The sequence below is a fragment of the Otolemur garnettii genome, unplaced genomic scaffold, assembly GCF_000181295.1.
Source record: "Otolemur garnettii isolate 467f Iridium unplaced genomic scaffold, OtoGar3 scaffold00049, whole genome shotgun sequence".
Taxonomy (NCBI): Eukaryota; Metazoa; Chordata; class Mammalia; order Primates; family Galagidae; genus Otolemur; species Otolemur garnettii.
This window is the reverse complement of record NW_003852444.1, coordinates 4,528,493-4,542,107: the sequence shown is the minus strand read 5'-3', so window position 1 is coordinate 4,542,107 and position 13,615 is coordinate 4,528,493. Positions and strand designations below refer to the sequence as shown.

The following is a 13,615-nucleotide window of genomic DNA, read 5'->3' as shown; positions in this document are numbered from 1 at the left end:
GCCACCTTAGGTGTATGTGGCTGGCGCCTTAGCCGCTTGAGCCACAGGCGCCGAGCCTCCAGTTTTCTATACATTACCTTTTAGATGACTTTTATCAGATTACAAGGAAGAGTAATAAAAAAGAAAACCCTAATGAAGAAATATTTTAGTACAGGCATGGTGGCTCACACCTATAATCCTCGCACCCTGGGAGGCTGAGGCAAGTGGATTGCATGAGCTGAGGAGTTCAAGACCAGCCTGAGAAAGAGGGAGACCTGTATCTACTAAAATAGAAAAAATTAACTGGGCATTGTGGAGAGTGCCTATAGTCCCAGCTACTTGGGAGGCTGAGGCAAAATGATCACTTGTGCCCAAGAATTTGAGGTTGCTGTGAGCTATAACACCAGGGGCCTTTATCCAGGGTGACAAAGCGAGACTCTGTCTCAAAAAAAGAAAAAAATTTTTTTCAAAAAAGGAAGTGGTTTGCCCTTCCCCCATTGCCTGTAATCTCTAACTCATTTCCCCAATTTCAGTTTTTCTTCCTTTTACAAAACATTTGACAGCACCGTCTAGTATTTGTTTGCTTCCATCAGTTGTAACTATGCCAATTAGTTCTGCCCTGAACCTTAGCAATTCAACTTGAAAGTTCAATTTGACAAAGACTCTGTGGACCAACGGTGTGTCCTCTGGTCCTGGGTAAATCGGAGAAGAAAAGGCAGGTGCCCTTCCCTGAAACAATGACATCCCAGGTGGAGAGAAGGATGGCACGTAAACAAGTAACATATAGTGAGCACAAACATAGGAGGGACAGACTGATTGTATGGGGGGCCTGAAGAGCCTCTGGGGGAGGGGGGGACCAGAGCAAAGGCCTAGAGAAGGGCCCCGCAGGGAACACCACCGTCTGCTACCGGCCAGGTGAAAGCCTTGTGAGCCGGATGCCAGCTGCCCCGTCTAGAGGAGCTTGTCCCTAATCGTCCCCAGCAGATCACATCCCTACAGAGAGGTAGACCCAGGAGTGCCAGGATTCCAATTTTTTCAAAAGAAGTCGGAAAAAATCTAATTTTTATGTATAATTCCTCATTTTTGAAAGTTGTTAACTCATTTGAATTTTAAAGACTCTACAGTGGGTTCCTCAAAAAGCTAAACACAGAATTACCATGTGATGCGGTGGCGGTTCCACTGCTAGGTGTATTCCCAGAAGAAGGGAAAACAGGGCTCAAGCAGATATTTGCATCCCAGTGGTCATTGTAGGTGGAAGGTGGAAACATCCCAGATGTCTATCAACAGACGAACGGGTAAACAAAATGTGACATAGCCACACAAGACAACCTTATGCGGCCATAAAAAAAATAATGACGTTCTGGGTAAAAGGCGGGACCACACCTATGGAGCATACTGCAAGGGTGCAAGTCAAATCTGTCAAGTGTAGAACATAAATGTCTTAACACAATAATCAAGTAAATGAGGCGAAAACTATGTGGATTGGTTTGATGTAACCACGTCAGATTGTATAAAAAAATCAACACATTGTACCCTACAAATGCATAGATGTATTCATGATCTATGTGTATTTGACTTAATAAAAAAAAATGAAGTTCTGATAAATGCTACAACATGGATGAAATTTCAAAACATTACATTGAGTGAAATAAGCCAGCCGCAAAAGGACAAATATTGTGTGATGACACTTATGTGAAATACCCAGAATTGGCAAATTCGGAGACCGACAATAGAGAAGAGGTTACCAGAGGCGGGGCCAGGGATGAGGGTGGGAGGTGACTCTACCGAGGGCGATAAAGTGAGACTCTGTCTCTAAAAAAAAAAGAGAAAAAAAAAGAAATTGGCGCCACTGAAGTATACACTTAATAATGGTTAAAAACACCTCCAGAGCGGTTGGACAACACACGTCAGTGTTGCTGTGTGAACTGTGGGCTCCCGGGTTGGGCCCTCGAGCTCGGAGTGACTGACACCCGGCATGTCATCTGCACTGAGCAGCTTCCCATGCAAGGACTCGGCGCAACGCGGCACTCGAGAAGAGACCGTGAGTGGGGTTGAGGAGGAGGAAAAAATTAAAAATACATATTCCCAATCCTCAAGGAGATTAAGGCAAAAATAGACCTCACAGTAGTAATGTGACAACACACTTTCAGAGGTGACAAAAATGTGCCTCAAGAGACTCAGGATGCTCCAGGGAAGAAACAGCACGTGCAAAGGTCAGGGGAAGGACACGGAGGACACATCTGAACCAAGTGGGATGGGAGCCACACCCAGGGAGACAGGCAGCTGGAAAGGGAGAGGGGCTGTTACTGCCAGATCGAGGATTCCCACTTCAATCTGAGCAGAACAGGAGCTTCTCAAAGCTGTCCCTGAGAGGATTAGCCAGGCATCCGGGTGTAATACAGATGGACAAGAGTGACATCAGGGCTGGGGTGGGGGGACCTGAGCAGTGGCCCAGAGGGGCTCTTGTGGAGGAGTGACAGATAGAAGCAGCTCCCTTGAGGGCAGGGAGCTTCTCCACGGGCCCTAGAACGGTGGCTACACACATGAGGAGAGATGGCTGTACACAGCTTCCATCTGATGGGAAGTTTTGGTCTGTTTTTTAGGTTAGGGGAGAGTGAAGGAGCAGAATCAGTGGGGAGTCGTGTGTGATGGAGATGGAGAGAGAATGTGGAGTGAATTGTCAGGGCAGAAGGCACAGGACAGTGCAGAGTGGACAGACCTGGTGAAGGAGGTCATAATTAAGGGAGGGAGGAGACTGGGAGTGACTCTGGTGGCTCGACAAGGGCACGTCACAGAGGAAGAAGTCAGTGGGGCCAGCCAAGGCTGGAGAGAGCTGCGAGCACTGTGCCGTGGCCGGCCAGCCACACTCAGCACCGTGAGGGGTGCTGGCCAAGGGCCCTGAGGATCAGTATTATAAAAGCCCAGGAGGAGGCGACTCTCCAGCAGAGAAGGCATCTCATGAGACTGTTTCGGTTCAAAGTCTTTTTTCCCTGAAGTGCACTTTCTTTAAACTGACAAATAGGCAGGACGTGGTGGCTCATGCCTGTATTTCCAGCACACTGAGAGGCCAAGGCAGGTGAATTGCTTGAGTTCAGGAGTTCAAGACCAGCCTGAGCAAGAGCGAGACCCTGTCTCCACTAAAAATAGAAAAACTAACTGGGTGTTGTGGTGTGTGCCTATAGTTCCAGTTACTCAGGAGGCCAAGGCAAGAGGATCACTTGAGTTCAAAGACTGAGGTTGCTGTGAGCTATGATGATGCCACATCACTCTACCCAGGGCAACTGAGTGAGATTCTGTCTCAAAATAAAATAAAATAAAATACTGACAAATAATAATTGCATAGTATGTATTTATGAATGTAATGGGATGTTTTGATATATATGTTGTTGATTAAGCTAAACTGATTAACATATCCATCACCTTCAATACTTATTTTTTTGTATTGAGAATATTTAAAATTTGCTCTGGTGGTGCCCATAGCTCAGTGGGTAGGACGCCAGCCACATACACCAAAACTGGCAGGTTCGAACCTGGCCTGGGCCTGCTAAAAAACAATGACAACTACAACAAAGAAATAGCTGGGCACTGTGGTGGGCGCCTGTAGTCCCAGCTACTTGGGAGGCTGAAGCAAGAGAATTGCTTAAGTCCAAGAGTTTGAAGTTGCTGTGAGCTGTGATGCCACAGCACTCTACCCAGGGCAACAACTTGAGACTCTTTCAAAATTTAGATAAAATAATTTGCTCTTTTAGCAATTTTGAAATATGCATTATTATTAGCAGAAGGCACATCTTTGAAATAACCAATCACAAGGTTTTCTGAGTTTTGCAGAGAAATGAAGAGAAGGTAGCCTTGGAGCAGCTGGGAGGATGAGAGAGAGAGATTTTGAGCTGAATGTGTTAGAGGAGGAACAGTCCTATGTGACTCTGAAGTCCAGTAAACCTAACTGCACTGTGGACTGAAGCATCCTGTAAGTGGAGCGGCCATAGCTAAGAACTGAACAAGGATGGCAGTGAAGAGGGCAGGAGCCCTTCAGTCCAGTACTAATACCACTGCAGGGAGAGAGCTTCCCAGAAGTCAGAAGATGGATTAGGCAATGAGTAATGATACAATCACAATTCAGAATTTGCAAGGGAAGAGACTGTTGAATAATGGTAATGGAATCCAATTTGTTTCCAACACTAAACTCTAAGTCCTCAAGGACAGGACCTATGCCTTCTCCCATCCAAGTCCTAACCAGCTTTTGAAACCAGACACGTCCAGGGCTGTATGGCCACACACCTGTGTCTGATCAGACAGGCCAGTGTGGTACGGCAGCAGATCTACACCTGACAGGCAGACTGGTCCAGAGTGTGGGACTGCAGACCTGAATCTGATCACATCTGTTAGGGTGATATGGCTGTAGACCTGTGTCTTCTCTTTGTACCTTCAGACCTGCACAGAATCTAATGCATGGCAGGTGCTCTGTAAAATGCAGGATGAAGGGACGCCTCTAGGGAACATGAAGCACATCATTCCCCACATGTCAAGGACAAGGTGAGAAAAGGGAAGTGACAGTCGGGCGTGTGGCTCACACCTATAGCACTCTGGGAGGCTGAGGCAAGTGGAGTTCGAGACCACCCTGAGCCAGAGCTAGATCTCATCTCTAAAGAAAAAATAACCAGGCCGTGGTGGAGGGTACCTGTAGTTCCAGCTACTCAGGAGGCTGAGGCAAGAGAATCACTTGAGCCCAAGGGTTAAGGTTGCTGTGAGCTATGATGCGACAGCACTCTACCAAGAGCGACAAAGTGAGACTCTGTTGCAAATAAAAAAAAAAGGAAAGAAAGAAAAGGGAAGTGGCTCGGTGCCTATAGCTCAACAGGCTAAGGCGCCAGCCACGTACACCTAAGGTGGCGGGTTCGAATCCCCAGCCCGGACCCGCCAAACAACAATGATGGCTGCAACCAAAAAATAGCCGGGCGTTGTGGCGGGCGCCTGTGGTCCTAGCTACTTGGGAGGCGGAGGCAAGAGACTCGCTTGAGCCCAGGAGTTGGAGGTTGCTGTGAGCTGTAATGCCATGGCACTCTACCCAGGGGGACAGCTTGAGGCTCTGTCTCAAAAAAAAAAAAAAAAAAAAAAAAAAAAAAAAAGAAAGAAAAGGGAAGTGTCACAGTCCAGAGAAAGCCAGGTAAATACAACCAGGAAGGGTCTGGGAAGGTGTGGGCTACGCCAGGGGAGTTGAGTCCTGAATAATTATAGAGAGGAAGCCTGCTACTAGGATTTAGTGTAAATTCCAGATAAAATATACATAGTTCTAAGGAAGAGCATGTGAATAACTTGGTGAAACCCATTTCTACTTTGTTTAAAAAAAAATGAACAAAAAAAAACCCCAAAATTCTTTTACTTGCAGATACATACATACACACACACACACACACACACATATAAACACATATATACATATATATTTTTTTCTTTCTTTAGAGAGAGGGGGTCTGTTCTTTCACCCCAGCTGGAGTGTAGTACCATGATCCTAGCTCATTGTAGCCTCAAACTCCTAGGATCAAGCAATCCTCCTGCTTCAGCCTCCCAAGTAGCTGGGATGACTGGCAGGAGTGACCACATGTGGCCCCATTTCAACTTCAATAAACCAACTCAGAACACTGGCCTTATTGGAGGTGGATAGGTTTCATTTCATATGTGAAAGAGGTTTGCTGAAAAAAAGAGCAGCATATTGGAGATCAAACAGATCGGGGACTAATCCCAACGGTGCTACCACGCCTGTGTCCTTTTGACGCGACCCTGAATGACCACCTCACTGTCCTCGGTGTCCTCACTTTTTACAGGGCTAAATCTCTGATCTCCCATTTCATGGGATTTCTGTGATGGGAAGAATGGAAGATATTTCAATGCATTTCACATTTAAGTGCCCCAAATTATCACATGGCCTTGAATTTTAGTAACTGTCCCTTGTGCTTTAAAATGTTATGTAACATGTTTGAAATAAGTGGGTCATCCGCTGGGGGTTGGAATTTGCTGTGATCTGGAGACCTGGCTGTATTTATTCTACGTTTTGAGTCCTGTATGAAAGTGAAGCATTGTTCATACCCAGCCCCCTTCTGTGTTCTGCCCTCGTGCATCTCCCAGCATGATGCTCCTCCTCTGGTGCTGCTCTTTTGGACCTCAGTATATTTGGATGCCTTGTTACCAAAGCTGCCTTCTCCCCAGAGCACATGTGCTGCATGGCGACAAGGAAGGGAAGACAGGAAACCTCCAAAGCAATCAATTCTCCTTCCCACCCAGACAGGGCCTCATCATCCCAGCCAAGGCCCAGAGCCTGGATTTCCACAGTGTCCTGGAACCACACGGGTAGATGATGGACCCATGCTGAGCTATAAGCCAAAGAGCTCCTTCTGTGAGGGAGGAACGGGGACAATTCACAGATTTAACTTCAGTGAATCCAAGAAAATCAGTTTTGTGAAAGTGGCCAAGGAGGTAAAAGGCTTGCTGCACAAGCAAAGGGGACACACAGCAAGAGCTGTGCCCTGATCAATGCGAGCCGAGCTGAAGGGGAGCATCAGACCTGGGGCTCAGCTCTGGTTGGCCAGATGAAGAATGAGCCATTTCTGAGCATGATAAGGAGCTAGGGTGAGGTTTTAACTACTGATTGTGTTGCAGGTCAAAGGGGGGTCAGACGTGGTGACCTCTGGGCCTGGATCCACACTGAGGGGTCTGCAGTTGATGACAATGGGCCACCCTCTTCAGCACCGGCTGGCAGTGGGTGAGGACCAACCAGAAGGCAGGGATACACCTGGCTGAAAAACTACCCCACGAGGCAAATGACGGCTGTGATGTCATCAGTAAATGTAATTCTTGCTGAGCAAGGGAAGAAAGAAAAGAATAAAGAAGAAAGGGTAGAACAAAGAGAACAGTACGCAGATTTAAGAGGGACAGCATATGACAATGAGGGACGGTGTGGAGATGGGAGAGGGAGCTCTGCTGGGCTCACCAGGACAAAGCAGTCCCTAAAACTGGCAGTGAGGACCTCTCTCCTCCTTCCCCACTGTGCCTAGGGCTCCATGTACAGGGGAACAGAAAGTCCTTCGAGAAGCCACTAAGACGTAGCCCCAGGACAGACCCAGAGTGGGCACCCTCTCCTGACTGGCACCTCCTGCATCACTGGCCTTCCCTCTGCTCAGCTGCCCGGGGAACCTGGGCAAGGCCAGGAATCTGAGCCACAGGAGGAAGCTGGGGTGGGGGAGCTGGCTGCCTGACTCACCCGTCCTCAGTCACTCGGATCACGGGTGGGCCGGCCTGCGAATGATGAATCACCAAGAGCTGTGAACGCTATTCTGGGCTCTGCCAAGGACACGGGTGCTCCCGTTGGCACTCTGGCAGCCTTCACAGTTTCTCTCCTTCCTGGTCTGGCTGCCAGGAGACAAGCATTGTAGGAACTGGGTATTTGAGCATTTTTAGCCCAAGACAGAAAGCATCTAATTCTTTCTATTCTTCCTGCTTCCTTCTCAGTTCCTGGAAATCACTGATAGGAAATTGGAACTGAGATTCCCCTTCTGGCCCAGCCCTATAGAGGCAGCCATGCTGAGAAGCACTTCCGGGGCAGGGCAGGGCAGGGCAGACCTTGCAGAATTTACCAAATGAATCACCTGCCTCTTTATTTGACTGAAAGTACCCAAGAAATAGGTTATGTTTTTCATTCTATAAGGAAAAATCAGAGTGGTAAAATTGCATTTCTCAACCCATCTGGCTCCACTCAGCCCACAACGACTGTCATCCACATAAGCCACAGAGAGTTAGTCTCGGTGGTTTCTGTCAAACCCACCAAATGCTGCTGGGCTCAGTTATCCAGAATTTAAGTAAGAACCTGTCTATGTAACATTACAGCACATTAAACTGCAAAAGGACCCACAGCAGAAAGTTGCTCTTGTCCATCCTCTCACTGTCTGGGGTCACGGCCCCTTGTAGATGGGCGTGTGGAATAGCAAAGACTGTGCCTGTATACTCTAGGAAGATACAGGCTGGAAGACACTCCACTAACAAACCTTTACTAAACACGAGAAAGTAGCCAGGCATTGTGGCGGGTACCTGTAGTCCCAGCTACTCAGGAGGCTGAGGCAAGAGACTCATCTAAGCCCAGGAGTTGGAGGTTGCCGTGAGCTGTGATGTCACAGCACTCTACCGAGGGTGACAATAAGACTCTGTCTCAAAAAAAAAAAAAAAACATTTTCAGGGTTACAGAGATGACAGAGGCCCCCTCAAGGAAACCAAATCTAGTAGGAGAGAAAAGATATGTCCATAGATCATTGTAAATAAACACTAAGTCCTTTGTGATAGAAGGAAGGAAAATTATCTGGTTTGATGAGAGTCAGGTAGGATTCATGCTCTTTGAAGAACAAGCAGTTTCTACAGAGAAGACACAGAGGTGATGCTAAAGGTGCAGAGAACTGTCCTATATTTTTCCAAGGATGTAGGGAGATAAAACTGGAGAGGCACATGGGGTTTGGGCATGCAGTGCCTTAAATGAGAAGCCTAAGGAGCTTGGCTTGATCCAGTGGGTGTTGAAACCCCACTGAAGGCCATCGACATGGTAATCCTCTAATCAGAGCTTCTAGAAGCTCAGTCTAGCAATTTCGTTCTCTTCTCAAAAGGAAGAGAATCCAGAGATAGAGAAGCAGGGGTTTAATACAGATGGGAGTAATGAAGCCCCAAACAAGGGGACTAACAATGGGAAGAAAAGTAAACTGGTGGGTAACGTTACCGAGGTGACTGAACAGAGGCCGAACATTCACTGGAAGTAAAATGAGAGGGGAAAAGGGCATCAAAATGAAAAACTCATGTCAAAGCTGGGATGCCTAAGATGACAGTGCCATTCATAGGCACATGGACTTTGGGAGGAGGAAGAGATTTGGGAATGGTTCTCCCTTGGGAGCATGAGGGCCCAGGAGTTGACCAGAACACAGTCCAAAATGCTTACAAGACAATCAAGGCTGGACAGAGACATCTGGGAGTCATCCATATAGGGGCCATAATGGGAAGTTGGATACAGCAAAGAAAAGCTTTGAAGAGGAAACACATATTTCTTGAGCCACAATCATATGCCTGTGCTAAGAGATCTGCACGTGTTATCTGTAAAGTATTTTTCCCATTCCACAGATGAGAAAACTGAATCTTAGTTTGATAGGTTAGCCAACGACCCAGATCCCCATGTCAGAAACCCAAGAGTCATCCTCTGCAAATCTATACATCTCTCCCTTCACCTCTCACAGTCCATTGCAACATGCCTTGTTAAATCTACCTCCGAATCTTCCTTGGCTTTATTCCCTTCTTCCAACCTGACTGTAGGGCCTCAATTGCTCTCTGCTTGGGCAAGAGCTTCCTAACTCTAGGTCTCTCTGTTCATGGGCTCACCCACTACTAATCCATCCCTCCTACCACCCAGTGTTCTAACACACAAATCCAGTTCTAACTATGCCTTCAGGAGCTTGCAAGGTCCTTGGTGAGGTATCTCTGCTCACTTGCTGGGATCACCTCAAGCCCCTTCCCTGCAGGCACCCCATACTCCAGCCTCAATGTCTCATCTGTGGCTTACAGAATATAGCTATCTTCCCATCTCCGCACATGTTCCTCACTTCTAAGACTGCTGTTGGGGGTTGTTTGTTTGTCTTTTTTTTTTTTTTTTTTTTTTTGAGACAGAGTCTCACTCTGTTGCCCAGGCTAGAGTGCTCTGGCATCAGCCTCGCTCATAGCAACAAAAAACTAGACTCAAGCAATCCTCCTGCCTAAGCCAACTGAGTAGCTGTGACTACAGGTTCCTGCCACAATACCCAGCTTATTTTTCTATTTTTAGTAGAGATGGGATCTCACTCTTGCTCAGGCTGGTCTCAAACTTCTGGTTTCAAGCAATCCTCCTGCCTTAGACTCCTCGAGTGATAGGATTACAGGCATGAATGACCATGCCCGGCTTCCCCACTGGTTTTTTTGACAGCAATTCAGGCACTATATCCTCAAGTTATTCTGATCTGCCAGGGTCCTGTTTTCTGTGCCCGTCTCTGCCTTGGCAGTACCCTCAGCACAGTACTTATCATACTATGGTGTTTGATCCATATGACAATGTCTCTCATTTTATTATCAGGGGTTTAGAAGCAGGAACTTCCTTTTATACATAGGTGTCTAACACGCAACACTTCCTGGTTGAAGTAATAAACTAATCAATTCAAATCAAGCCTGATTCTGACCACTATACAAAGTAGAAAGAAAAACAGGATATGGCTTGGCGCCTGTGGCTCAAGTGCCTAAGGCGCCAGCCACACACACCTAAGGTGGTGGGTTCGAATCCAGCCCAGCAACAATGCCAAGCAACAATGATGGCTGCAACCAAAAAATAGCCGGGCAGAAAGAAAGAAAGAAAAACAGGATAGTGCAGAATGACAAAAAGGCAAGAGGCCAACCCCCCAAAACTCACAGCTAACACCATACTTAGTGGTGAAAGACTAGATGCTTTATTCCCAAGATGAGGAGCAAGACAAAGGGTCTGCTCTCACTACTTCTACACGACACCATGCTAGGGTTCTACCCAAGGAAATAGGGCAAGAAAAAGAAATAAAACACATCCAGATTGAAAAAGAAGAAGTAGGACAGCATCTGTGGCTCAGTGGGTAGGGCGTTGGCCCAATATATGGAGGGTGTCGGGTTCACACCTGGCCCTGGCCAAACTGCAACAACAACAACAACAAAAAAAACCCAAAAATAGCTGGGTGTTGTGGCAGGTGCCTGTAGTCCCAGCTACTTGGGAGGCTAAGGCAAGAGAATTGCCTAAGCCCAGGAATGGAGGTTGCTGTGAGCTGTGACACTACAGCACTCTACTGAGGTGATAAAGTGAGACTCTGTGTCTACCAAAAAAAAAAAAGAAGAAGTAAAACTATCTCTATTTCCAGATGATGTGATCTTTTATATAAAAGCATACTAAGAAGGCCGAGTGCACTGGCTCATGGCCTGTAATCCCCACACTCTGGAAGGCTGAGCCAGGTGGATTGCTTGCAATCAGGAGTTCAAGACCAGCTTGAGCAAGAGCGAGACCCCATCTCTACTAAAATAGAAAAAATTAGCTAGGCATTGTTGTACGTGCCTGTAGTCCCAGCTACTTGGGAGACTGAGCCAAGAGGATCGCCTGAACCCAAGAGTTTGAGGTTGCTATGAGCTATGATGCCATATCACTCACTGAGGGTGACAAAGTCTATCTCAAAAAAAAAAAAAAAAAACCAGCATCAAGAAAGTGTAAAGACAATAGAAGAAAAAGTTTGCAAATCATAAATCTGATAAGGGATTTGTTCTGAAATACATGAAGAACTCTTACAACTCAACAATAAAAAGATAACCCAATTTTAAAAATAAGCAAAGGTGATATTTGTCTAAAGAAGATATACAAGCTGGGCATGGTGGCTCACACCTGTAATCCTAGTATTCTGGGAGGCCCAGGCAGGTGGATTGCTTGAGTTCATGAGTTCAAGACCAGTCTGAGCAAAAGTGACTCCTGCCTCTACTAAAATAGAAAAACTGAGGCAAGAGGATCGCTTGAGCCCAGTTGGGGGTTGTTGTGAGCTATGACACCATGGCACTCTACCTAAGGTGACAGCTTGAGACTCTGTCTCAAAAAAAAAGAAGATCTACAAATGCCAATAAGTGCCTGGACAGATGCTGAACACCATTAGTTATTAATGGAGTAACACCACTTCAAATCTATAAGGATTATTAAAATTTTAAAAAGACGGGCAATAACAAGTGTTGGTGAAGACACAGAGAAACTAGAGCCTTCACAGACCACTGGTGGGACTGTAAAATAATGCAGCTACTTGGGAAAACAGTTTGGTTGTCCTGCAAAATGTTAAACATGGAATTACCACATGACCCAGCAATTCCACACCTAGATATATACCCAAAAGTGTTTGGTACACACATTCACAAACTTACATGTGAATGCTCAAAGAAGCATTATTCAAAATAGCCAAAAAGTAGGAATAACCCAAATGTCAAAACTGATGAATGAACAAAACATGGCCTAGCCCTATAATGCAAAATTATTCAAGCCATAGCAGGAACGAAGAACTGACACACATCACAACATAAACAAGCCTTTGTCTCAATTGTACCCACAGGATTTTAATTTATGGAGGTGACTGAGTGACAACATGGGAGGTCAATGCCACTGAAAGAAGGCTTTTATTATCTACAGCTCCAGAGAGGAGGGGCATGTCCTGCCAAGCAGGGCCATGTGAGAAGCGCCAATTTTGGTTAGAAGGCAGAAGGGGCAAGGGGAAAGCCTGGGCCAGAGGGACAAGCAGGCCCAGGATTTTTCAACTTCAACTTCAATGCCTGAATCCAATTGAACTGGACTGACCAGTTTGGGTTATTCTGGCAGGCTTTGGGGAGTAGGGATTACCTGTAATTGTCTGTCCTATACCTGTCCCTGGCTGGTTTAGTTCACATATGAAAAGTGTTCTCCTGAGAGGGTCCACTGCTATCTCTAAGAATGGGCCAGCTCTGGAGGGATGGTCTCCTCTCAGTCAGGGAGGCCACAAATAATAGAATATTAAGGTGACAGAAAATAAGAAAATACAGTTAATATAGCTGGCTCTGTGATGAGCAGATGCCAAACAGACAAATACAGATTGTAAGAATACAGTTAGATCTCACTGGAGGTCATCAGGAAGTAAAAAAAAAGTTAGAACAGCCTTACAAACATCATGTAAGGAAAAGCAGCCGTCACAGAAGACCAACCTCGTATGATCCCGTATGTGTGGCACGTCCAGAACAGGGAAATCCATGCAGAATGTAAACCGGTATTTGCCAGGAGCAGGGAGTCAGGGAGAATGGTGTAGAGTTCCTTTGGGGGGCATAAAAACATACCCAAATCAGAAAATGGTGATGGTTGCACAACTCTATGAAGAAACTTTAAAAAAATTAATGAATTGTACAAACAAGTAGCTTTTAAAGTATGTGTATCATATAAAATAAAGACAAACCACCCAATGTTCATTAACTGGTGACATAAAATGTGGTGTAAACATGCAATCTAACATTTTTTGTACAATAAAAAGATATGCTTCAACATAGCTGAACCTTGAAAATATCATGCTATGGGAAAGAAGCCACTCAGGAAAGGCCACAGTGTTCAATTCCATTTGGAGGAAACGTCCTGGATAAGCAAAATCTATAGCGACAGAAGGTTGACAGGTGTTTGCGAGAGTTTGGGGGCTCGGAGGGAATGAGGAGTGACCACTTGCTAATAGACAGGGAGTTTATTGGGGGTGGTGGTGAAACTGTCCTAAAATTGATGGCACCTGTAGCTCAGTGGGTAGGGCGCCGGCCACATACACTGAGGGTGGCGGGTTTGAACCCGGCCCGGGTCGGCTAAAACAACAATGACAACTGCAACAAAAAACATAGCTGGGAGTTGTGGCAGGTGCCTATAGTCACAGCTACTCGGGAGGCTGAGGCAAGAGAATCGTTTAAGCCCAAGAGTTTGAGGTTGCTGTGAGCTGTGACGCCATAGCACTCTACCCAAGACAACAACTTGTGACTCTGTCTCAAAAAAAAGAAGAAAGAAAGAAAATGTCCTGAAATTGACTATCATAATAGTTGCATA

The 13,615-nt window shown here is 46.1% G+C and overlaps 1 long non-coding RNA gene across 1 annotated transcript in view; it reads right to left on the bottom strand.

The window, feature by feature from the left end:
• The window catches only part of LOC111725852, a 25,280-nt gene extending 12,474 nt beyond the window's left edge, over nucleotides 1–12,806 (bottom strand). Inside the window, exon 1 of the long non-coding RNA XR_002773810.1 lies at nucleotides 12,748–12,806. This is a non-coding gene — a long non-coding RNA (uncharacterized LOC111725852). The remainder of the gene's footprint in view (nucleotides 1–12,747) is intronic.
• Between the last annotated feature and the right edge of the window lie 809 nt (nucleotides 12,807–13,615).